This window comes from Hyperoodon ampullatus, assembly GCF_949752795.1.
Source record: "Hyperoodon ampullatus genome assembly, chromosome: 14".
In the NCBI taxonomy this organism is placed as follows: domain Eukaryota; kingdom Metazoa; phylum Chordata; class Mammalia; order Artiodactyla; family Ziphiidae; genus Hyperoodon; species Hyperoodon ampullatus.
In genome coordinates this window covers 49,164,572-49,189,269 of record NC_136927.1, presented here as the reverse complement: position 1 = coordinate 49,189,269, position 24,698 = coordinate 49,164,572, and positions in this window count along the sequence as shown.

Sequence of the window (24,698 nt, the reverse complement as noted above, 5' to 3'; positions counted from 1 at the left end):
CGTAGCCGAAAACAGAAAGCTCCACTTTATTCCTTAGGGGTTTTCCTATCCAAACTCCTCATTTTGCATGTAAGAACACTGAATTTCAGACAGAAGTGAGTTCCTCAAGAGAAAACACCTACTGGCAGAGTTAGGTGAGCACCTACTGTTCACTCATCAAACAACCCTGGCAAAGTGATCTTATTGTGACCTTTTTGCTGGCCAGGAGGCTAAGGCTTGGAGACACACAGCTGGCCTGAGATCATAGAGAACAGGGAGCCAGAGACAGACAGAGAGACACGACACTCAGGACAAGCTTATTATTTTTATCTTTATTATATTTTATAAAATAATTTTATAAGTTTTGCATCCCTTTTCAATATTTGTTCAACATTTATTTAGAGGTTAGAATTAGGGTGCCGTCTACCATGGCAAGGGCGGATGGCCAAAGCAGAAGTCCAGAGTAGGACCACGTTTATGTCTTAGTCTGACAGGTTGGCACATCCTTGGAAATCTGGTTCTGAGACAGGGTTTTGGATTGGAATCCACATTTGCTTGTTCCTGGGGCTGAGTTCTGCACCCTGGCACTCAGCTCTCCTGGTTCCCAGGCAAGACTACTTTCCTTGGGAACCACCGTCTGAAAATCGAAACTAAACATTGCTCTGTTTGTCCTCTCCCAGCTCATTCCAAAGGTATTTCTGATCTACCCGCTTTGTGCCAAGTAATGAGCAAGAGACCAGGCAGGTGGGGTCTAGATGGGCCTAGAGGATGAGCTCAGGCTGAAACATACAACTGCCATTGCAGTATTCCATTCAGCAGTTGTCTCTGGAAATCCCAGCCCTTTCTGACAGCTGGCATGAAGGTCTTCAGAAACCCTTTCCAGCCTGGTTCCTGTGTTTGACCTCCTGCTTGAAGGAGCTAGTCAACTTCCTCCCCTTGGGCTTCAATAGGCCTGCTTCAGTCTGATTTCGGCTTTGGTTCCTTTCTTACAGAGGAGGGTTTCCTCTGCACAACTCCAAGGAACAACTGACCTGGGCATTTTCCACCCCCAGCTCTCTGTTCCCTTCTGCTAGGATGCCACCTCTTCTCCACTAGAAACATTTCCTGGAACACAACAGGAAGTGTCACCATTTTCATGGGTTCATGTCACTAGCCAGGCTTGTGCCTTGCTCTGTCTACCTATCGGTGTCAAGGTCAGCTCCCAGCAGCACCGGTACCATCCCAAGAAGAGGTGCTGGTGACAGAAATACTGCAACTTGAGTATCTTCATTATATTGACTCCTTGATACTCAATTAACAGCAGTAATCAGAAAGCACTATTTCTAAATATTTGTTCAACACTGTCCCCAGAGGCTCCGTGGTGTACATCAGGACCTTCAGGCTCACTGCCTCTACCTACCAGCTGGTGTCTTCAAACTGGTGCCCTAAACTTTCTGGGCTTTATTCGCCTTCCGGGTGGTTGGAAACCGAGGTTGCCTGCTTGCCGCCAGCCTTGCATTTACTGTCTTCCTGATCCCCGCCTGGCCGCCTCCAGTCCCCTCTGCTGCAGTGCTTGTTGCTTGAGCCAAACAGACAGGGCTTGCTGCCCGTCAACACAGTGTGCATTTGCCCCCTGCCGTACCTGGAATGCCTTTCCCACCGATCTGATCTGCGTTTTCCTGTATTCGGCGCATGCTTCAAAATGCTTCCAAGGTGGCAAATGTTATGACGTGCCTTGGATCTTGTAAGAGTTGGGGAACACATCAAAAATTCTGGCAGTTTGCATGTCTGCCTCAGCTTGTACTTTCTGGCAGCCTGCTCAAATCTGTTACCTGGGATGCATGCAGAGCTTACACCCACACACTTATACATATCTGTATGTGCATATAAATACATACGTAATATATATATACGTATATATGTCACATACCTATCTATGCATCTGTCTGTCTATATCACTTATTCTTTACGGCGAGCCCATGTCATTTATCTCTTACCGCTCCCAATAGCACTGTTGGATATGAACTATTATTACTCTCACCTTTCAGAAGAGGACACTGAGATTCAGAGACTAAGTAATTTGTTCCTTTTTTCTTCTGAGTTTAACTTATTAGACCTCCAGGACCACATCTCTTACAAGCACCTTCTCTAGAGTGCCTGTTAAATGAATAAACACATGTCTTAAATAAATGAATGAGTAAATGTCTACAAATGCTGCTGTCTGATCATCTTTTAGACCTATTGCCTGGTTTCTTTTGGGCCCACACATGCAATGTCAGGGCTGGGTTTCTTGGCTTCTACCACGTATTCCGTTTGAGGAATAATTTAGAAGTGTGACCAGGAGATAAAACATCGGTCTGACTCTGGGTTAACCAGTGTTCCCAATTAGGCCATGATGTGCAGTGCTTGTAGCTAAATACAGTGTGGTTTCAGAGATAACTCAGCTAATAGTCCATGGTCTCTGTTATCTCCTTCCCTGGCATTTCCCTGATGAGTGTATAAATCCCGGTGGAATCATGGCCTCCATTTCTTTAATGAGGCCTTTAAAAACTGGGGAAAATTATAGCAGCAGATAAGATTGGCTTTCCTGTATACCTACTTTGTAAAGGTTTCTCCTCCCCACAGTGAAGTAAATGCCATTTGATAGACCCAGGAGTTGAATTTCATATGAATTGGCTGGGCCACATGATTGAGTTAATTCTTCCAGCGGGAAAGGAGTATTAAAAGCAGTTTCTGTCTTCCCTGATCTGATGGGTTACAGAAATGGAAATATTCCTCTCCTCTAGTAAAGAGTGAGGTAGAGTGCAAGAACTTGGCTTTCATAATCATAGACCAGGTAATAATCCTCTCATGCCTGGTGCTTACTAAGTCCCTCTATGAGTTAGTCACTGGCCAGGCATTGAGGTTAGAGTAGTGACAAAGGAGCCTAGGGAAAATTCCACCCTTGCGTGGAAAGTACTGAGAAGGATAAATAAGTAGGAGGGATACATAACCTGATGGGCGGGACAGTTGTCTGTTGGGTACCATTTCCAACTCCTTATATGCTCTCCTTGGTGCTGAAAGCATGGGAACCTGTTTCCTCCAATCCCTTGCCAACAGGATTCTGGTTTACATTCTGTTCTGAGAGGCTCACATGTAAGATTTAGAAAGAGGGAGATAAGTGGAAGATATTTTCACAATGACAGGTGGAACCAAGGGTTTGGGCAGACACGTGATTTTGCAGAGCAACACCTGTTGGTGGTGCTTCAGACAGCTGTGACAGGAGCTGTGGGTTCCTGATCCAAGGGACAGTGGAGTGGCGGTATCTTCTTTCCTTGAAAGGTAATCGTGTATTGCAGAAGTAGAAATGGTCTTTCATGCCCTCTGCTTCTTCAGTCCTCGATAATATGTTTGGGGAACCCTGAGACTCTGAGTATCAGAGATTCTAATGAAGAGGAGAAGCTTCCCCTGCCCCTCGTCCCCACCCAATTCTACTAAGACCTCTTAAAAGCAGAAGCATCCCTTCCATTCATGAGGAGGCTAGTCTCTTGTCCCTTAAGGATCCTGCAGTGACTTCATCTGAGGCAGTTACTTTGCAAAGAACCATCCTCTATAAGACCCTCAAGAAGTACCCCCACCACCCTTCACTGTCTCCAGACTCAACTGGATAAAATCCTAGCATATCCCAGAGAGATATGTATAAGGTCTGACCTGGGAGGAGAGTTTACATACCAATATAATATTGTGTTCATTAGTATTGGTAGAGACTCAAGAAATATGTGTGGGAATGGATTCCAAGAAATATAGATCAGAGAAGTATCTATTGGAAATCTGGGAATATTTATCTTTGAGGGGAGGCTCCTAGTAATTCCATTCCAAATGGTATACCTTAAGGAGTGACTAAGTAAATACAGGCAGGACCACATTTCAAGAGGGAAAGTGTATCACTTCATCAGAGAAAAACCATAGCTGAGACGCAGGCTGAGGGCAAAGGGATCATAGATTGAATAGAGCAAGAAGGAAGTTCTGAAAACCAACTGTGGCCTCATTGCAGTTGCAAACAAGGAAACAAACAAAAGAGGACTTTAAAATACATGCATAGGGCTTCCCTGGTGGTGCAGTGGTTAAGAATCTGCCTGCCAATTCAGGGGACATGGGTTCGAGCCCTGGTCCGGGAAGATCCCACATCCCGTGGAGCAACTAAGCCTGTGCACCACAACTACTGAAGCCTGTGTGCCTAGAGCCCGTGCTCTATAACAAGAGAAGCCACCACAATGAGAAGCCTGTGCACCACAACAAAGAGTAGCCCTCGCTTGCCGCAACTAGAGAAAGCCCACGCGCAGCAACGAAGACCCAACACAGCCGAAAATAAAAACAAATAAATAAATGAAAAAAACCATGCATAGTTTCTTCCTTGCTTTGTTATTCAAATATTTGCTACTAATTATGAATGTTTAATTTCCTCTCCTCTTCTCATACTGTCTACATAAGGAATATTGGTGGTGGATATTAAGAGTGATGGAGACTGAATGGAATAGATGGAGACTGTGATCATCACCATTAATGATGAAGGAGGACTCCAAAGTCTGTGCTCACTCCACTATTTCATGCAACCATCAGTATAGAAAATGTGTAATTAAACGACAGGCTCAGAGACCCGTTATGTTTCGCCAAGACACCAAACAACTCCCAGATTTCATGGCTTAAAGTGTGAATATCTGCCGGAAGTCTGCAGGTTGTCTGCAGCTCTGTTGGGCTGGGCTGCGTGCCATGTATCTTCTCATTTCTGGAACATGCTCTTCTCATGAATGTAGAATCTCAAGAAGCCTGGAAGAAATGGGCAGTGCCTCTTAAAGCCTCTTCTTGGAAATGTCCCCTGTCATTTCTGCTCATATTCTTTTGACCAAAGCAAGACATAAGCCCAAGCCCATATGGATGGGGTGGGAAAGTGAACTTCTTCCACAGAGCTGGAGGAAAAGGGAGGAGGGATCTTTGCTGACGGATAATTCCATCTGCCACCATGTTACAAACCAGTCTTGTAATGCTTCCTGCCTTCTCTGTAGTTTTCTTTTGTTTCTTCATTGTCCTGGATTATTTGCTTTTAACTCAGCATCACCACAACTGCCTTTTTACAGACTTCTCTGCATTGCAGGAGAGAGGCCTGGAGATAGATGTCTCAGAATCTCTATCTTTATGTGGTTCCAGGTTAGATCCTCCCAAAGACAGGGCAAGCAAGTACATTTCAAAGACAAAAAAGAAAGAGAAGCCACCACCACCACCATCATCATCATTATCATTGATAGCATTGCACGTAGCCACATGGGCAGATGGCCAATATGAAATTTGTAATACCTTTTGGGCAAACTCCGGGAATTCACCTGTCTTAATATCATCGGCAGCTGACACTGGTGATGTTGGAACCCGCTGAGATTCCTGAGATCTGCTGTGGATTTCAGATGAGCTTTTGTTCATTACCTCCTTCTCAGAGCTTCCCTAACAATCATTATTGCAGTGCTTCCAATGATTATGTAAGCTTTTCACGCACTCTGTAAAAGGCCTTCCTACTTGGAATACCTAGAGTGGCTTCTGTTTTCTCAATGGAATTCTGACTTATGTTATATTTGATCAAATTTTGGATATCTTCCCTCATAATAAAAATGACTAAATGTTGCCACTTCTGGGTGCCAAACACCAAGGCTATAATTATCAGGTAGGGCTTCCCCTGTGCATTTTTAGACAAGGAGCAAAAAGCGAAGATCTTTCAGATCTTAATTCAGGTCTGTAAGAAATTGATGGCAAGAAAATGTTTCCAGAATTACTAAACACCTACTTGGTAGGATGAACTGCATATGCTTTTCTCTCCATATGTGTATGCAAAGAACCATGAAGAATGAACCACAAAGAAAGAACCACAGAGCTTCAATTGATCCTCTGTGAGAACTAACAGTGAGACTTAACCGGTCTGGCTAAAGGTCTAATTCTTGTTCAGAGCTCTCTGGTTCTGGGGGATCCCACATGTCCAGTGGTCTACTCCCCAACACTGTACATCAGCTCCAGAACCTGTCTGATGCATCTCAGAAGGTCCTAGCAATTCTTTAGTCTTCACTTGAAGTCTGGAACCACCGAAGTCTTTGCTTTGTTTTGTATCAAAGAGAGCTTGGGTGCCCAGAATGGATGAATCCTAATCCATGATTCACATCACACTCATCTTTGGTCCATGCACAGTATTTAATTATCTATTTGTCCATGAGGGTATCTTAATCGTGCAATCAGCATCCATGAACCCATCATTCTTAGATCCTGTGGAAGCTTTCTCTTCTCCAATGTGCTCTGGAACATGCTGGCAGAATTTCATATCTTGGCAAAAATAGCTGTGTGATTTTTCAGGTGTCTCTTTAATCTCATCACCAGATCTATATCTTGGACAGAGTCTGCATTTTTTTCCTTGTCTATGAAAATAAGGAATATACATTTCAAACCCCTTTTTGCAGAAAGAATAATACCCTCCTAGCAGTCCAAGCTATAAGTGGATCAGTCTTGGGCAAAAGTATAAATGCCCTGACATTTCTGCTCATCAGCATTAAAGTATCCCTCCAGCAATAGCAGATTGGGGCGTTTCTACATGATCAGTGTGGCATGAACCTTGGGAACTCTGGACGAATGAAGGAAGTGAACCTCGTGAATAAAAATATGCTTTTTTCTTTTGCGGTTCGCGGGCCTCTCACTGTTGTGGCCTCTCCCGTTGCGGAGCACAGGCTCCAGACGCGCAGGCTCAGCGGCCATGGCTCACGGGCCCAGCCGCTCCACGGCATGTGGGATCTTCCTGGACTGGGGCACGAACCCGTGTCCCCTGCATCGGCAGGCAGACTCTCAACCACTGCGCCACCAGGGAAGCCCCAAAATATGCTTTTTAATAGTAGATAAATGAATAAATAAGTGATTAATATTTAAGTATTCTTTAAATGAGGGTACATTTGTTAAACTTTAATCAAAGGAAATTATATATCAAAGGGCCTGACAAAATGTAAATTTAAAAAACATACAAGCAATTATCTCACTACTTAATTGCAAAATTTCAATTTTTTTAAAGCATGGATTTGAACTGAACTGATCATTAAATATACAAAACTGCATTTAAATAGGCCAATTTGCTTACCACCAAATTGAACAAAAAGTAGATTATGTAAAAAACAAAAGCAAACAAAATCTGGGAATTCTAAAATAAGTGGAAACAAAAGCAAATGAAATAATTGAATCAATTGAAATCCAAAGTAAAAAATATGTTTTCTGACATGATTATCAGGTAACCAAAAAGGTATTCTCTAACATGAATCTGAACCCAAACGCTCATTCTTTAAGATGTATTTAATCATTTCTAAAAGTGGTGACCATTTTCCATCCTGGAGGGCCAGATAATGTGATGTCTCATAATTTACTTTCATTTTAATTCAACATAAGTAGATAGATCGATGATAGATAGATGTTAGATAGATAGATAGGTAGACAGATACATAGATGATAGATAGTTAGACAGACAGAATCTCTGTTGGGTGCTGAGCAGCTGGAAAGGAATCTCAGAAATCTTATAAATCTTCTATCCTGTGGCCTTTCCCCTAAATCCAGGAGCTCTGCCCAATCCCCCAGGGAGAAAGAACTAACCACCTTTTAACAGTGTCTATGGTAGAACAGAAATTTCCCTCATGGTGGACTGAACCTAAAGTGGACCTCAAAGGAAACCACCCACTGCAATTAGTACATCAAATTGCAGTCTTGAGGTAGAGTTCCTTCTTCTCTGGGAAACCTCAGTTTTTGCTCTTAGGGCCTCAAACTGATTGAATGTGGACCACCCACATTATAGAAGGTAATCTCCTTTTACTCAAAGTCAACTGGTTGTAAAAGTTAATCATATCTACAAAAACCCCTCGCAGCAACTTCTAGACCAGTGTTGGAACAAACAACTGGGCAGCCTAGCCTAGCCAAGCTGACACATAAAGTTAACCATCACAGAAGAGTGAAATAGCCAAGCCCTAGTGCAGGAGGTCATACTTATTTCAAAGCAACAGCTGAAGGAAGCGAGATGCAGCTATGAAGGAAGGGCTCTGAGTTAAGTGGGCTGGGAGAGAAGTGGAAAGAGAGGCCATCCCATAATGCTCAACCTGGAAAGGTGATCTTCATTCTGAAAGCTAGAGAATGAGATGTTCTATGACCTTTTCCATCCACAGGTGAAAAATCATTTCACTGACTGGAGCCACAGTACAATCTCAGAGTCCATTTCAATTTGTAGGCAGTCCACAGGAAAACAGCTTGCAAAGTTGTTAGATTGCATCAATTGTGAGGTTGCAGAAAGAAAAAGATAGAGTTCCAGCTGCCCCCATCCTATGGTCTTGAGATATTTTACCAGCCAGTTATTTAAAAAGTGAGCTGAACTTGCAGGGGCTTGTTCCTAACAGACCTTCTTACTCTGCCTCCAAACTGTTTGATTCTTATTCCTGCTGCTTGGGTTCTCCTTCTATTTACACTTCTCCTGGTTTCCCACTTTCCCAATTTTAACTTTAACTGATATTTAGTGTTTCGTATCCCTAGTGTTAATCAAACAGCTGTGTAAGAAATTGGGTCAGATTCACCCTAGATTTCTCCCTCCTCTTCCTCTCCCTTCCCTTTTTTCTACTTTTTCTGTGAAATCAGGGTGTATCTATACTGTTGTTAATCCCTTGGGAACAATTTCCTCACTCCAGGCCACAGCTCTGCGGAATAATTACATCTACCCAAACTCACCAGCTTGGGATGATTCAGGCAGTTGAATTTTGTGCTTTCGATGGTATATTAATGGTCAATTAATACTCGATATTATAGTTGTTTGGGGGATTGGTATGATATAGGGCTGAAAGTCAGAGAAAAACCAGAAATTTAAAACATTTACTTCCAAAAATCAGTAAGTGGGAGGGAAGTTCAGCTGATGACCCTGGAGGCAAGGTCAGGCAAGGCAGCCAAATCCTAAGAACCTGCAAACACAGCTGAGAGAATGGGACCAAGGTATAGATGTCCAGGCAGGGATAGGTTCTTGAAGGAATAATCCTGAGTGTGAACTGCAGGTCAGGAAAAAGAAACCCAGGCACAGTAGTGGAAACAGGAAAGTGGGAGTGACATTAAGACAACAACTAAAAATATCTGCCTTGCTCTGGGCTGCTTTCCAGAGGCTCTCCACGTCAGTTCTTATTTCTTGATGCTTTAAAAAGAACATACGGTGCCTGAGAGTTAGAAATGATTCATTAAAAGGTCACAAGATGGAGCAAGTTTATTGGATTTTTAGTCAAGAAAAAAGCTCATTTTAGAGGTTTCCAAGTGACCACTTCCACAGACACTTCACTTACTGAAAAGTGAAGGGGATGTTTCTTTCACAAAATAACCCTTTCTGTTCCCTTTAGAGTTCTGAAACTATTACCCCAACTACACATAAAATAGCACCGACCATTGCCTATTAATTGTGATAATGATGTTCTTCTCTCTTGGAATATGTGAAAACTTCAAGTTGAAGTTTGCAAATGGTCCTCTCTGATAGGGAGCTTGACCGATGCTGACACTAGTTGGTTTCAGAGCCAGTTTCATCGCAAGGCCAAGAGAAGTTCCTTACTTTCAACAAGGGGTGAATCAAAAGAACAAATTCAAGTCCCACTTTTAACATTATCCAGCCATGTGAGCATAAGCAATTCACTTACCTTCTCTGAAGTTCATTCTCAAAGGGATGTTGTTGTAACTCAGATGTCAGCCAGAATTATCCTTCCCCTTAGACTTTAGATTTTAAGATGGGTTTGCAACCCCATTCCATAAATTGTGGATAGCCCATTGTCCCTTCCAAGACAGATTCTGAAGATTCTGGGTGGATGTACATTCCCTGGTCACCCTGGCTCTAAGCTTTGGCGCTTACGCTTGCAGTGATACTTTGTGATGTTGCTTCCCATCAGACAGACAGGGGAAATCATCCCCTCTCCTTGACTTCCTTCAAACCCTCCCCACTTACAAAAAGGGCCAACTTTATTGGGTATTCAAATGCAATCTATTTAAATAGGATATTTTACATCCTTGTTGTCTAAATCCATGGGACCTCCATTAAGCCAGACCCTCTTTCTCTTCTCTCTCTCTTCCTTCTCTGTTCTTCTCCTAATTTCTATTCATTCTGTTGCAGAACAGTTTGTCTGTTTCTCTTGGAGCACAGCCTCCTTCAGACCTCCGCCAGGGTCTTGCATTCTATAATGAGTGGATCATAAAGGTATTTTCTGAAGCAGATCTATCCTCCTCTCTAAAAAAGACCGACTCCAGTCTTTAGATACTAGTTGTTTTCACTCCCACTTTATGGTGACGAACTCATGGCACTAATCAACATGAACGCATATCGGGAACTAGTACCCAGGGACTTCCGAGCATGTGTATTATACTAGCACTTATGCTAAGAACTTCCACATCTGTCAATTCACATGTTGCTTTCAAATCTCCCAAACCTGGAGTCCACTTCCTAAACTGAGTTCACTACAGAAATCTATTATGCTGCCTCCCTCTGAGGTCTGGAGAGGTAGATATGTCTTCAGTTGAGACTAAAGGTATTAATAAAATCAATTTCCTAAGTTGATTGAATGGATTAAGTGGAATATTGCCTGCGAAACACGTACTAAAGAGATAAGCACCAGATGAGTGCTCAGCAAACATTGTCTCTAATTATAAAAATATTTACTAACATGGCTATTTTCCTATATTTCACTCTTACAAATATTCCTGAAACGACCATACTTACACACCTATTATTGTGTGACGATGGTTTGTTTGCAGACTGAAATCAGACAGGTGTCAAGAGTCAAAGGGTTGAAAAGTCAAAGTAGTTGAAACTTTCTGTGGATATCACACGATTTTCCCTTAAGAATTGTACCACATTTACCCCCTCAGAGACCGTGTTTGAGAATGCCTGTTTAATTCAAACCTCCACCAACATAGGGTGTTATCAGCTTTTTTCATTTTTGTCAATATATATAAGTTGTATTTTATTTTAATTTGCATTTCTTTATTAGTGAGGTTAAGCATATTTACATGCACTTTGTTTTATTCGTGTTGTCTACTCATTTGTTCTTGAGATTTATTTGAGCATCTGTTACTTGCTGGGCCTGGTCCCTGTGCACCGGGGGTGTGGTGGTTATCAGAACAGATAGGTTTCTGCTCTTGCCAGCTGAGATTGTTTACTGATTTTTGTTCTTATTGATTTGTAAAGGCTCACTGCATCTTTAGGAAATGCATCCTTTGTCTACGATATGCTACAAATTTTGGGGGGTGATGGCATTTTTAAGGCAGAGGTTGGTATAGGACATCTTTTCAGAGGGTAATACAGTGTTAATTCTCCAGAGGAGCATAGGTAGTTCTTCCACACTGGAGGCAAGCAGTTATCATTGAGTGATAATGATTTTCCTGATTCACCAGTCAGAATCAGATGGTAAGTTTCTTAACACAGTCTTGATAAGAGCTGGAACATGGTAGAGGACAGGAGAGGCAAGGCAATCCCTGAATCCTGAATAAATGCCCTGGTTTATAGCAATCTGTTTTTTTTTTTTAAACTAATTAAACAGCACTTAATGGTATGGCCTGACAATGGAATCTCAGGCCCAAATCCAAAAGTCAAAATTGAAGCAAACTACCTAATGTAACCTAATGATAAAGTCATTTGGGTATGAGACTGGAAATCAATAATTTTCATCAGAGTACAGAGCTCTCTTATTTAGGGGGACAATTTGTACCTAATCTGGGCCAATGTCTTAGAAATGAACATACAGGACACCGAGACCTGATGCCAATGCATTCACCACCATTCAAGGCAGAGGAACAGGGCTGGTCACTGAGCCCACCGCCCTGAAAGCTCCTGGCAGTTCACCTGGAAGTCACAAGTGAGCTGAGGCTCCTGGGGTCTTTTCTATGAGATGTTTTCTCCAGGGGCAGCCACCTTCATGTGAGACATCAAGTAAGGGCCCGGAAGACCAGAGCACAGCCTATGTGGCTTGGAGGGACAGGGTATCAGGAAAGGTTCCCCCCAAAACACACACATACACACACACACACACACACACCTTCCATTCCCCATGGATACACCCTCCTCAGCACCTCTGTCTATAACTCTGAAACACCCCTCTTTAAACTGTAAATATCCTGAGAGGAATGAGTCCCTTAGGTGTTTATTGTCATACCACACCTTAAAAGGAATCATTTCCAGGCTGACTACTGCTGCCTCAAAGGACTAAATTATGACTTTTGTGATTATTCCACGTGTGACCTGTATGTTGGACATTTGGGAATATTTAATATGATATTGAACTGGTTGTGTTTCTCTATCTCACAGAGTATACTAAATAAATACCCTTAGCACAGAATTACCTTCAGAGATCTTTTCATTAGCAAATACTCCAGAACACAAATAAGATATTACAATAAAATAAGGACCCTCCCAAATGCTCTTCACATATGTGTTTCTCAGGTTTACAACATATTTTTCTTTAAATTTAATAACAGATATCATTTATTTAGCTCATACTATGTATGTGTATAGTGTATATACTTTGCTTATATTTTGTATGTATGTTATATATATATAATATATAATATGTATATGTATATTACATATAGGTTGTATATCTAATAATCTTTGCAAATAGCACAATTACATATTATATTACATTATATTATATATGAAGACTATGTATATATTATACATAATCATCAGTCTTCATAAAACACCCACAAGTTTGACACTGTTATACTCATTTTATAAATGAAAAAAGCTGAGGTTCAGTAAGCATTGATGGCTTGCTGAATGTTAATATATAACCCGGCTTTGATTGAAACTCAGATCTCTCTTCCTCAGTCACAATATCAATAACAATAACAATACTAGTTAAGGCTATACAGTTCTACTGTGTGCCAGACAGTGGTCAAAGTGTGTTTTAAATACATTAACTCATTTAGCCATCATGAGATAGGCATGATCGTCACCCCATTTTACAGATGAGAAAACTAAGGCACAAAGAAGTTAAGCAAATTGCCCAAAGTCACATGGTTAATAAGTCTGGATCTGGTATTTGAACCCAGGAAGTCCCACTCCAAAGCTCTGTGCTCTTTTCACTATATCAAACTCCTTCTGGAGCACATACCAACTTTTTGCCAAAAACTTGGGAATCATGGAAAAGAAAAGAAGAATAAAGATAATCCCAAACATCTAGAATCATCCACAAATGGTATTTTCTTGTATTCATTTGTGGTCTCTATGAATGCATATTTTTATACTGGGGGAATTAGTTTTTACTGAGTGAAAAAAAATCAATTTTATGAACAGTCCAGAATTTACTTCTCCAGTTCTCTCCTGATGTTCATGTGGCTTTCTCTCTATGTATTTGAATCTAGTGTTTAGGATGTTTTTTGAGGTAGAATTAAGGGTGAAGGAGAATCACCTTTAACCTTTGCAAACATTGCTAAATTGACTTCTTAACAGATTGTTCATATTTACTGACTTATCTGAAATGTATGTCAGACAATGGGAGGAATGCCCATTTTGGCATACCTCCATCAAACTTGAAATTTTTTCTAAAAAATTCTAGCCACTTCAGAAGGCATAACGTGGTATGTTGTTAATGTGATTTTGCATGTTTTTCATGTTTTTAGAAGCTATTTTTAATCTCTCACTAGTGGACTTTCCCCCCCTTTGGCAATTGTTTTGAACGATCATTTGCCCCCCTGAGGATGAGATGGTTGAGAGATATAGACACTTCCTGACCTGGTCCTATTGACTTTGCATGTTTTCAGCTTCCTTGCTGACCTCAAATGCCCCTGACTGGACACAATGCCTCATTCTGGATCCACATATTTTAGCTGATTTTTTTACCACTTTCCCAGATTGGTCTTTTCACACTGAATCCACTTAATCCTGCAGGAAGGAAAAGAAAAAGGCCTCTCATAGTCATAGCAGCCAAATTACCATCTCTTCTCTGCACCACTGCAGGGCGATTTTTCTGCTTTCTTGTAGGACTCATTAAGGGGAAAAAAAAGAACCATTCCTATGGCGATCGAAATGACAGCCAAGTGCCAGGCTGTGCTGGTATTTCCTTAATGAAGGACACAAGGAGCCCCTCAGCATTCTCTAGAGAAGCGCCAGCATGGACTGTTAAAAACATAGTTTGGGAATCAGACAGAACTCGGTTTGAGACCTCACTCAACCACTTACAGTCGACATAATGCAGAGAGATAGCCTGCAGAATAATTTAACATGGGGCTGGTACATAATATGTGCTCAATAAATGATAGCATGATCATTAGTAGTAGTAGTGGTAGTAGGGTAGATTGATACTGGGGGCATATGGGAATGTGGACCAAGAATATCACCTGCTACACAAAGGAGGTTGTGGCCAGTAGGACATCAGCCCCTGCAGCCACCCCCAATGATGCACCTGGAGGGGATACAGGATGGAGAAAAACAGGATACTGGCCCTAGATAGTTAAGGTGCATATCAAAGGAATAATTTCAATAAGCCCAGACTCTTGCATCTTCCCATACATAGAAAAGCACTCAATTCATTAACTTGAGATGTCTGGTTTTCTTTAACTAACAGTAATCTTTTTTTTTTTTTTTTTTTTTTTGCGGTACGAGGGCCTCTCACTGTTGTGGCCTCTCCCGTTGCAGAGCACAGGCTCCAGACGCGCAAGCTCAGCGGCCATGGCTCACGGGCCTAGCCGCTCCGTGGCACGTGGGATCTTCCTGGACCGGGGCACGAATCTGTGTCCCCTGCATCGGCAGGCAGACTCCCAACCACTGCGTCACCAGGGAAGCCCAACAGTAATCTTTTGATGTTCTGACTACCTGGGTCTTCTGCAAAAACTCCCATACATCCTGGCTCCTCCCTGACCTCTTCGGGCAATCTCTTAGAGCTGTCTGAGAGGCTGTCTCCCTGGCTTAAGTCTTCAGGAAGTCTGCCGAATAAAACACAATTCTCAGCTTTTAGGTTGTGCTTTTTTTTTTTTTTTCAGCCAACAGGAAGAAAGAGTCAAGAGAAGAACTCTGAGAAGAAAGGAGTCAGGGGTGATTCCTTAGAAAACTTAATGTCCCACCTTTCAATTTTGCCAGAAAGCAAAATTCTAAATATACTCTTTCTCCAATTTTAGTTATTTAGGCTCTTAACTATGCCTCCCTTCTTCTGACTGTAGTTTTCAATCAAATGACTTAGCTTCCATCTGTCAACAAATGGTGCAATTGACAGAAACCTCCACTGTCCCCTCGGCTAATTGGGCCACTCATCAAATGGGCTGCAGTTGATCTGTTCAATCAGAAGGCACAGTAGGAAGATGTCAGAGTCATTCCCATGACTGGCAAAGACACTGCTGAAAGATCAGAACATTGGAAATGTTCAATCATATACTTCCCTGCAAGAATTTCAAGAGAACTTCATTTTCCAAATGTGCCTCTCAATCTCTCAAAGACTTATAAAGACGATTCAGTTCTTTGATGTGAAGCTAAATATACCTGCGGTTTCAGAAAGGTCAAAGATGTTGCTTGAAAATGAAAATTTCAGGCTGTCAACTTCATGGTCTACATGGGAACATGGAACCTGTTTCGTTGACTCTTGCCATCTTATTATATGCAACAATCCTCGACTCCACTTTCCATATATGAATAAAACTAGCCAAGCCTTTTACACACATACATTTATTTATTCAATGACCATCTTGAGTGATAGCCCTGATCAGTTTAGTCATAACTCATCAACATAGTGATAAAGCTTAGTTTATTCCAAACTCTACATGTCTCAAATCTGCTGCCTTTATCCCATCCTCACTGATCTTGTAATTTTGTGTAATCTTGTGTAGATTGGCATGCTAATTTTTTTTACTCTTCCCCAAATTATTAATAGCTTCCTGTGAAAGAAGTTTTTCTAAAATACAAATAATAACAAAGTATTTTCCCACCAGCATTTCAAAGGCTCCAAAATATCTATGGTAATATTATGCAATAGACAGCAATGACGGAAAATTCTGTATGTGAACTGTTCACTATGGTAGCCACCAGCCACATGTAGCTATTGAGCATGTCAATTTTAAGTAAAACGCTAAGAAGTCTCATCTCCTTAGCAATAGATAAGGAGTTGGGCATGGCGTGAGATTACTGAATAAAAAATCAGCTGCAAATGTCTAACATCCAGTTTCACCTGTTCATTCAGCCTAGACAGTCTAAGAATTGAAAGCCATTAAAAGCACAAAACCTCTTTTCAAAAAATACCTTATTCAGTTGTAAGATTGTTTCTCTTACAATCAGTTGCCAAATTTTAGCTGCATTTAAAATATATGTTGTGCCTGTGTTTTCAGAAAACAGATATGAATTAGGTCTGTCCTTTGCACAGTTTAAAATACTACAGCAATTTCTCTATGTGGAAGGAAGCAACTTTTAGCAAGTTCATTCCTTTAATAGATGTTCATACAATGAATAGAATCCATGTGGGCATCTGTGAATTCTGACCTGGAAAACACCATGAATTACTCTCTCATTTTTTCGAAGTTGCTCTTAAATCTAACACACAATAGTAGTCAACTAAGTTCTGATGCGTGGAGTGAGACTTTATTGGCAGGAACTAAAATAATATTGGGTACTGTCATCCAAATGATTAAATATATATATATTTTTTTCAGGTTTGTTTCTCTTATAGGATATTACAAAATATTGAGTATAGTTCCTATATAGCTGTATAATAGATCTTTGTTGGTTTTCTATTTTATATATAGTAATGTATATATGTTAATCCCAAACTCCTAATTTATCCCTGCTCCCCCTTCCCCTTTGGTGTTACAAGAGTCTTTTGCAATAAGGAGGGCAAAACCCATTATTTGCATTCATAAGAATGGAAGAAAAGAACTCTATAAGAATCTGATCATCTCTATTGCTGTCCTCACAGGCCCAAGATCTTAGAGCTAGCAGGACAGGGCCAGAACTCTTATGCGGTCTGACCACAAGTCCAGAGCTATTTTCCCTACTCTCTCTGCTGCTCAGATTATGGGTTGGTCACACTCCCCTGGGACCAGGAGCTTGCAGCCAACAGTAGAAGTCCTCCCAAAATTGCAGTCTCAAAGTGAGAGTATGTTCTCACCATGTCATCCCATTATTTTCTTCCTGGAATGTTGTTTCTAGTAAATGAGGGGGAAAATTACCAGTGACAGTTTGATAACTACCCCCAGCCATGGTCGACAGAGGTTACCTTCAGCCACAAGTTGGGAAGTAGTCTCCATGGAAACCCAGAAGCAAGCTATTTCTCAAATATGTCTCAACAGCAAGAGCTCAATTACAAACTTTGTCAAGAGTTTGGATGTGCTACATGTTGAGTGAGGCTAGTCACACTTCTGGATGGGGGAAAGGGCTCCAGATAATAAAAAAAACATATATATATATATATATATATATATATATATGTAAAATCATCTTTTGGTCATCGATATATATCATATTCTATATGCTTTGAATCTCATTTGGTGCAATTACTACCTCTTCTTCATTGTCACTTGAATTCAGGATTTTGCTTAGAGGTGAAAGCATGGTATAATGAATATTTTAGAAAAATTCTGTAACCAAACCTTTTTTTATGGAATTCAAATTCAAATGGGGCCTACTTCATAATAAATATGGAATTCAAATTCAAATGGGGCCTACTTCATAATAAATACGGCATTGTGTCAAAAGTAATTCATTATGAGGTTTCCTGCTATTTCACATTAATGGATCAGTGGATCTACCAAACACCCCAATGAAGAAATGTGCTTTATTTGCCAGATGCCCTTCACAAGCAAGAAAATTAAGGTACTCTCTATTTCCTGCCAAGTATCTGGAATGAAAACAGGAAACATCTGGTCAATCATTTATTTCATCTGTCTCCAAATACCAGTAGCTTGCTCTCCAAACATGAAATTTTCACTGCATCTTGACTAACCCCAGATGTAAGACTCTGTAAATTAGTATTTTGCTCCACACAGAATAAGTAGCAGGTAATTGGCTAAGTGTTCCCACTTCAATTCAGATGTCCTGGCAGAATGTAAATACAGAATAAGACAGAGATAACTAAGTATAAAAAATAAAATACAGTCAACCAAGCAGGTAACCTCTCTCCTTTCTTCTTCTAGACCGCTTACCTAAACCAGGAGTTGTGAATCTGAGCACACAACATGATTTTAATTATAGATAATCCATTATTAGTACATATATTGGTTATTTATTGCTGTGTAACAAGCAAACCCAAAGTTCAATGGCCTAAGACAATAATGCTTTATTATGTCTCACAATTTAGTGGGTCAGCTGGACATTTCATCTGCTCCAGGCACTGTTGGCTGAAGTCACTTATGGAGTTGCATTCTGTTAGGAAATTGACTGGGGCTAGAATGTCCACAGTGATTTTATTCACATGCTTGGGAGCTCATGTAGCATAGCTGGAAAGGCTGGTGTTTGGTGGGTCCTCTCTTTCCATCAAAATAGCCATGATCTTACATGGTGGTTTAAGAGAGTGAAAGGCAAAGCTACTAAAACTCTTAAAGTTTAGACTCAGAACTGGCACAGTGTTACTTCTACTGTATTCTGTTGGTCAAAGTAAGTTAAAGTCCAGCCAAGATTCAAGAGGAGGAAAGACAGGGTCTACCTCTCAATGGGAAGAGTTGCATATGCATACAGGATTGGGACATAAGAGGAGTTATTTAAGGTCATCTGTGGAGATAACCTACCACTGTCTGCCCTAGAGCCATAACAATTTATGTCCCTCCTATGTGCAAATGTCATCCCCCCAACCCCCCAAAGACCTTCAGTCTCATCCAAAGAGTGCCTCAGGTGCAAATCCAAAAGCCAGAATTTAAAACCATGTCTGAATGTGCTTAGATGTGGATGAAGCTCCTCAGATTAGGTTCCTCTTGATCTGGAGACTTTAAAAACCAAAAAGAGTAACAATAACAGCACCAAAAACATGCCAAGTTATCAGTCCCTCACCCCACACAAATACACCCAACATAAATGATGAGATAAGAACAGAATAACCACAATACACAACTTGTTCAAAAACTTAGGCACATGTAGTCAGTTCCCCCAACTACAGGGTGTGAAATGTTCCTTGATTAGGGGCCAGTTCTGCACTCTGAGATGATTCCCTAATTCACAGCTCTCCTCTGCTCTAGGCTCTGCCCTCATGATCATTCTTTTTGCATAAGAAAGGGCTCATGCTTAGAGCTGAGTTGTCTTCTCATCCTACTTCCTGTTGCCGTGTCAAGTTGGGCACCCAGAGGACTCTTGTCATTTCACACTTTTTATTTTAGTCCAAGCTGGGGGTGTTTTGCTAGTAAAATTATTTTAAAGCTCTGTGGGTTTTCCATGAATCTTATTGTGGTTCCCAAAGCCACATTCATGCTTCTCTCTACTTTATCAGGCTGATGTGGGACAGTAAGATTCTTAGACTCCCTATTGTCTCTCTGTGAAGGTCTACTGGTACTACCGTGCATCTTTCAGAGATCTTAGAAAGATTTTTCGCACCGCTGATTCAAGGGGAGGAGAACACATTCACTCTTTTACTGGGAGGAGTATGTGATGCATGTGGATGAAAGTGGCTAGTGGCTATCTTTGGGAACAATATACCATGGACCTGAAAAGGACTTCAGAGACCATCTGATCCTACTCATTTTGGACCCATCAACCCACTTTAGAGATTAAGAAACTAAGGCTGAAAGAGAACAAAAGACTTGACCACAATCATAAAGCAAGTTTTTAGCAAAGCAAGAAAGAAATTTCATCTCTTAAAGTTCAGAGTGCTTTCTATTACATTTCCCTCTAAGTTTAGTTGGAAAGAAAGACTGCTTTAAAAACACATTATTAGGAATATCAAGACAAATTATCTTTGAAGTATCTTTTTTATTATTATTCATACCATTGTTAGCTTCCTTTAGTATACACAGTAGGGTTGACTGTACTGGAAAGATATAAAATCAAGAACAGCAATCAGTGCAAAGTGGGAAACCAAGCTCCAACTCCTGTATTTCAGAACATCTAGAGGAAAAAGAAAATGCTATTTGTTTAGGGGGTTTTAAGGCTCTTTTACTTTCCATTCGATTTGTCAGTTCATGTAACAAATGCTTTTTAAACACCTTCTACATGTCAGACTATATTCTCCACAGTGGAGAACTGGCCTTTGAGATGCTCACTAGGTAGGAATGTGGGCAGCTGATAGTTGGAAATATAAACCTGTCGTGAGAACAGAGAAAGCAGCTTTACTTGGGGCAGCTGATAAATGCCTTGTAGGAAGAAGAAAGGGCAGAAAATCACCAGGGTTTGTTAACTGCAGGGAGGCCTGAAAGATCAGAGAATGTCCACAGTGGGATGCAGTTAGACTGTAGTGTGAATGATGGGCAGTGGAGGGGAGAGAGGCTCTGGGGAGGTCAGTGACATCACATAGCACTTTGAATTGGACAAGGAAGCTGCAGGGTCAGTAGCTTCATAAGCAGGAGTGGAAAGAAAGAATCGCAGTGGTGTTCTGTGCCAGCCTCAAATCAGAGGCCGTTCACCCCGGCTTAGAATTTAGAGTTTCCAAGCTCTTGGTCAAGATAACATTTACACAACCAAATTTCCATTTGCATTTTCTGTTGTTGTTGTTCTGTGTGGTAACAAAACCTGGTGATGAGAGCTGTGGCCACAGCTGTTGGAGAGAGGCAGCACAGAGAAAGTCACACGGTCGTGAAATCAGGAAAGTAAAGGAAGTAAAGAGACGTGGGTGCTGAGGTAGTGGCTGTCCTAAATGCATCTTCGTTTTCTATTTGGGTCATGCCTTGTCCTCTAAAAAGCATTTTAAATTTGCTTTTAAATCTTGTCCTCGTCCTGCAGGAGCATTGGCATGAGGCAGTTGGAACAGAAGTTGTAAAACATGTTTTGGGCAAAGTGAGTATACATTATTTGAAAACATCATTCATTTTGAGATCCTGCAGCATTTCTCCAAAATGAACATTTAGCGATCATTTAGCTGAAAATACGCTACAAGTTTAAAAAAAAAAAAAAAGTCTAATATCCTGTGCCCAGATAAACCAGAGCAGGGTGACTGTTCAGATTTGTGTCTAACCTCCAAAGGCTGGCTACCTGTTTAAGCACCACCGTGGCTCAGACACAAGGCTGAGGGCCAGGCCAGTCGTATTCTGGAAGAGGCAATCAAGCTGCCTAGCAAAGAAAACAGAGACAGCGAGAAGGCGTGATGCCATGAAATAAATTAGAATGAACATCCCATTTTTATCTCCATGGCAGTCAGCCCATTCCATTCTTGCATGCTATTTTCATATGTTAACAGCCGTTTGAGAGCTGAATAGGAGGAGAGGTGGAATGTTTAATGGAATGAGAGGGGAAGAGAGAGAGAGAGAGAGAGAGAGAGAGAGAGGGAGAGAGAGAGAAACCTTCGCTGACTGTTAATCCAGACCCAGTAAAATCCAGTTGTGTCTCTTGTAACCAAATATAATTGGAAATCGATGCAGGGGCTCACTAGTGAAATGAACAGGGCACTACCCTCACCCATCCTGGCCCTCTCTGCTCTCTGTGTAGTCTGACTTCCACTGCAATAGTTTTTATTGAAGAGGACATGACCCTGGATCTTCCCCAGTGGTCTGTCCACTTGGGGCTATGGAACCCTGAACGGGAGCTCAGAACTCTCCTGGATGGAGATGGGTGAGGCTCCTCCAAGCTCAGCGGTCCTCCTGTGCACTCATCCCTCTTATCTCACAAGCTGGTGCAGCACTGCGGAAAGCATGATGCCGTATGATGGGCTGGGTGCCAGGCACTGAGATCGAGTTAGAAAATGGCCAGTTTCAATGGCAGATTTCATCCATTAAAACCTATTACTAGTTCCCTCCCAGAGCCCAGCTGGTTCCATTATAGAAAATTGGAGTGAAATGATGTCAGGTTTGTGCCATAAAAATGAATAGGAATCTTGCTTTTCATTATTTTAAATTGCAGATTTTTGCACTGATATGTATTTATTTTTGTCATTTCTCTCTGGCCCTGGTTGAGGGTCTGACCCTTGAATAATGAATAAACAGAAAGACACATGTTGGCACTTGAGCCTTGCCTGCGTCACCCTGGCTTTTCCTTCCATTTGTGACAAATTCAAAAAATGCAGCACTCTTAAATGGGCTTATAATCTGTACTCTTTTAAGCTGTCACTCAATCTCTGTCTCAGAAAATAGGCTATTGAAACTAAGGAGGAAATATTTCATAGAGACCTCAATGTTGCAAGCTTGTTTCCAGGCTCAGCCCTATGGTAGCTTTAGAATTAAAATAAGAACTTGGAGTAATTGTCACTTATTGAGATAAAGGAGGTTCGCTTGGAAATGCCAAGTATATTTTAGCAGCCTTAAAAATGATGACTTCTTTTGTTTGGGTATAATCGAGTTTTCTAGATGTTGCTTTCAGAACCAGGATTTTTACAGGATGAATCTCAAAAGTGGGCAAAAGGGCAAAGCAACAGTGAATATAGCAGTAATGACTGTGGGTTCATTTTAAAGTATTTTATTGTCAAAACGGTTTTATATTTTAAGTGGCTACTGAGATATGAAGACCAAAAATATAATAAGCCCTAGAAATACTAGAGAGTTGAAGTACTGTAGAGATAAGATAACTTATACCCCAGGGCATCCTTGATCTTCAGCAAAATGTATAACTCACAATGGCCATTAGGTGACTTGGGATCATAGGACAATATGGATGTCAATACAGAATGGACCTTGACTAACCCAGAAGGATGGGACAGTGGAAAATGTTTCCACAGTTGCCCCTCATGCTGCCACCTTTTCAGAAATTTAGAATAAAATAAAGTTACAAAAGGAAGGAAGTAACAAAGATTAAAACAGAAATGAATGAAATAGAGAATAAAAAGACAATAGAAAAATCAACAAAAATGACCAAAATGATCTTGATAATGAAAAAAAGTGCTGAGGGCCTCCTGTCTTCAAACATACTATAAAACTACAGCAAACAAAACAATATGACACTAGAATAATGACAGACATATAGACCAATGAGACAAAATAGAGAGCCCAGAAATAAATCTTTGCATGTATGGTCAAGTGATCTTCAACAAGGGTGACAGGGCTACACAATGGGGAAAGGATAGTATCTTTAACAAATGATGTTGGAAAAACTCCATACCCACATGCAAAAGAGTGAATGGACCCTTCTCTTACACCATATACAAAAATCAACTCAAAACAGATCAAAGACCTAAATGTAAAACCTGAAACTACAAAACCCTTAGAAGAAAACAGGGGAAAAACTTCAGGATGTTGGATTTGGTAATGATTCCTTGGATATGACAAAGGCACACATGACAAAAGCAAAAATAAACAAATGGAACTACATCAGATTTTAAGACTTCTGTGGAGTGAAGCAAACCATCAACCAAGTGAAAAGGCAACCCACAGAATGGGAGAAAATATTTGCAAACCAGACACTTGACAAGGGGTTAATATCCACAGTGTATAAAGAATTTTTACAATTCAACAACAAAAAACAAATAACCTGATTTAAAAATGGACAGATGACAGAATAAATATTTCTCTAAAGAAGATATACAAATGACCAACAATCACACAAAAAGATGCTCAACATCACTAATCATCAGGGAAATACAAATCAAAACCACAATGAGATATCACCTCACACGTGTTACAAAGGCCACTTACCAAAGAAACAATCAAAAAACCAAATAATAAATGTTGGCAAGGAGGTGAAAAAACATGGAATGCTTATTCATGGTTGGTGGGGAGGTAAAAATGGTAAAGCTGCTATGGAAATAGAACAGAGGTTCCTCAAAAGATTAAAAACAGAACTACCGTATGATCTGGCAATCCCACTTTTGGGTATAAATCCAAAATAATTGAACACAGGATCTCAAAAAGATATTTGCACACACATGTTCGTTGCAACATTATTCAAAGTAGCCAAAAAGTGGAATCAGCCTGTTTATCAATGGTTGAATGGATAAAGAAAATGTGATGTATGCATATAATGAAATACTGTTCAACTTTAAAAAAGAAGGAAATTCTACAATATCTGACAACATGGATGAACCTTGAGGACAATATGCTCAGTGAAACAATCCAGTCACAAAAAGACAAAGACTGCATCTTCCACTTATATGAGGGGTCTAAAGTAGCCCAACTCTTAGAAACAGAAAATAAAATGGTTGCTGCCAGGGACCAAAGGGAGGGGAAAAGAAGAATTGTTTAATTGGCATAGAATTTCAGTTTTGCAAGAGGAAAAAAATCCTAGAGCTCTGTTACACTACAATGTGCGTATAATTAACAATACTGTACTGTACACTTCAAAAATGGTTAAGGTGGAAAATTTTATGTTTTTTACCACCATAAAAAATGGTTTTGATTTGTTTGATGTGATTATGATTATGTAAATATAAATTGCAAAAATATGAAGAGTTGTGACACAATTGCTGGTAGAATTTAAATGATTTGTTTATTTTGTACATCTTAGTGGCATTTTAAGTCAAATAGTCATGTGTAGAGTAAATGCTCAATAAATATCTCTTGAATTAGTGAATAAAATAGTTAACTTGTCCAAAGACAAAAATAAACATAATTAAAGAATACAAAATCTGTAGTTTAAAATATGATTATAGACCTCATAGCAAGAACAAAACTTATATCCAAAAAGCATAAACAACTTACACTCTCATTTTAAAAAG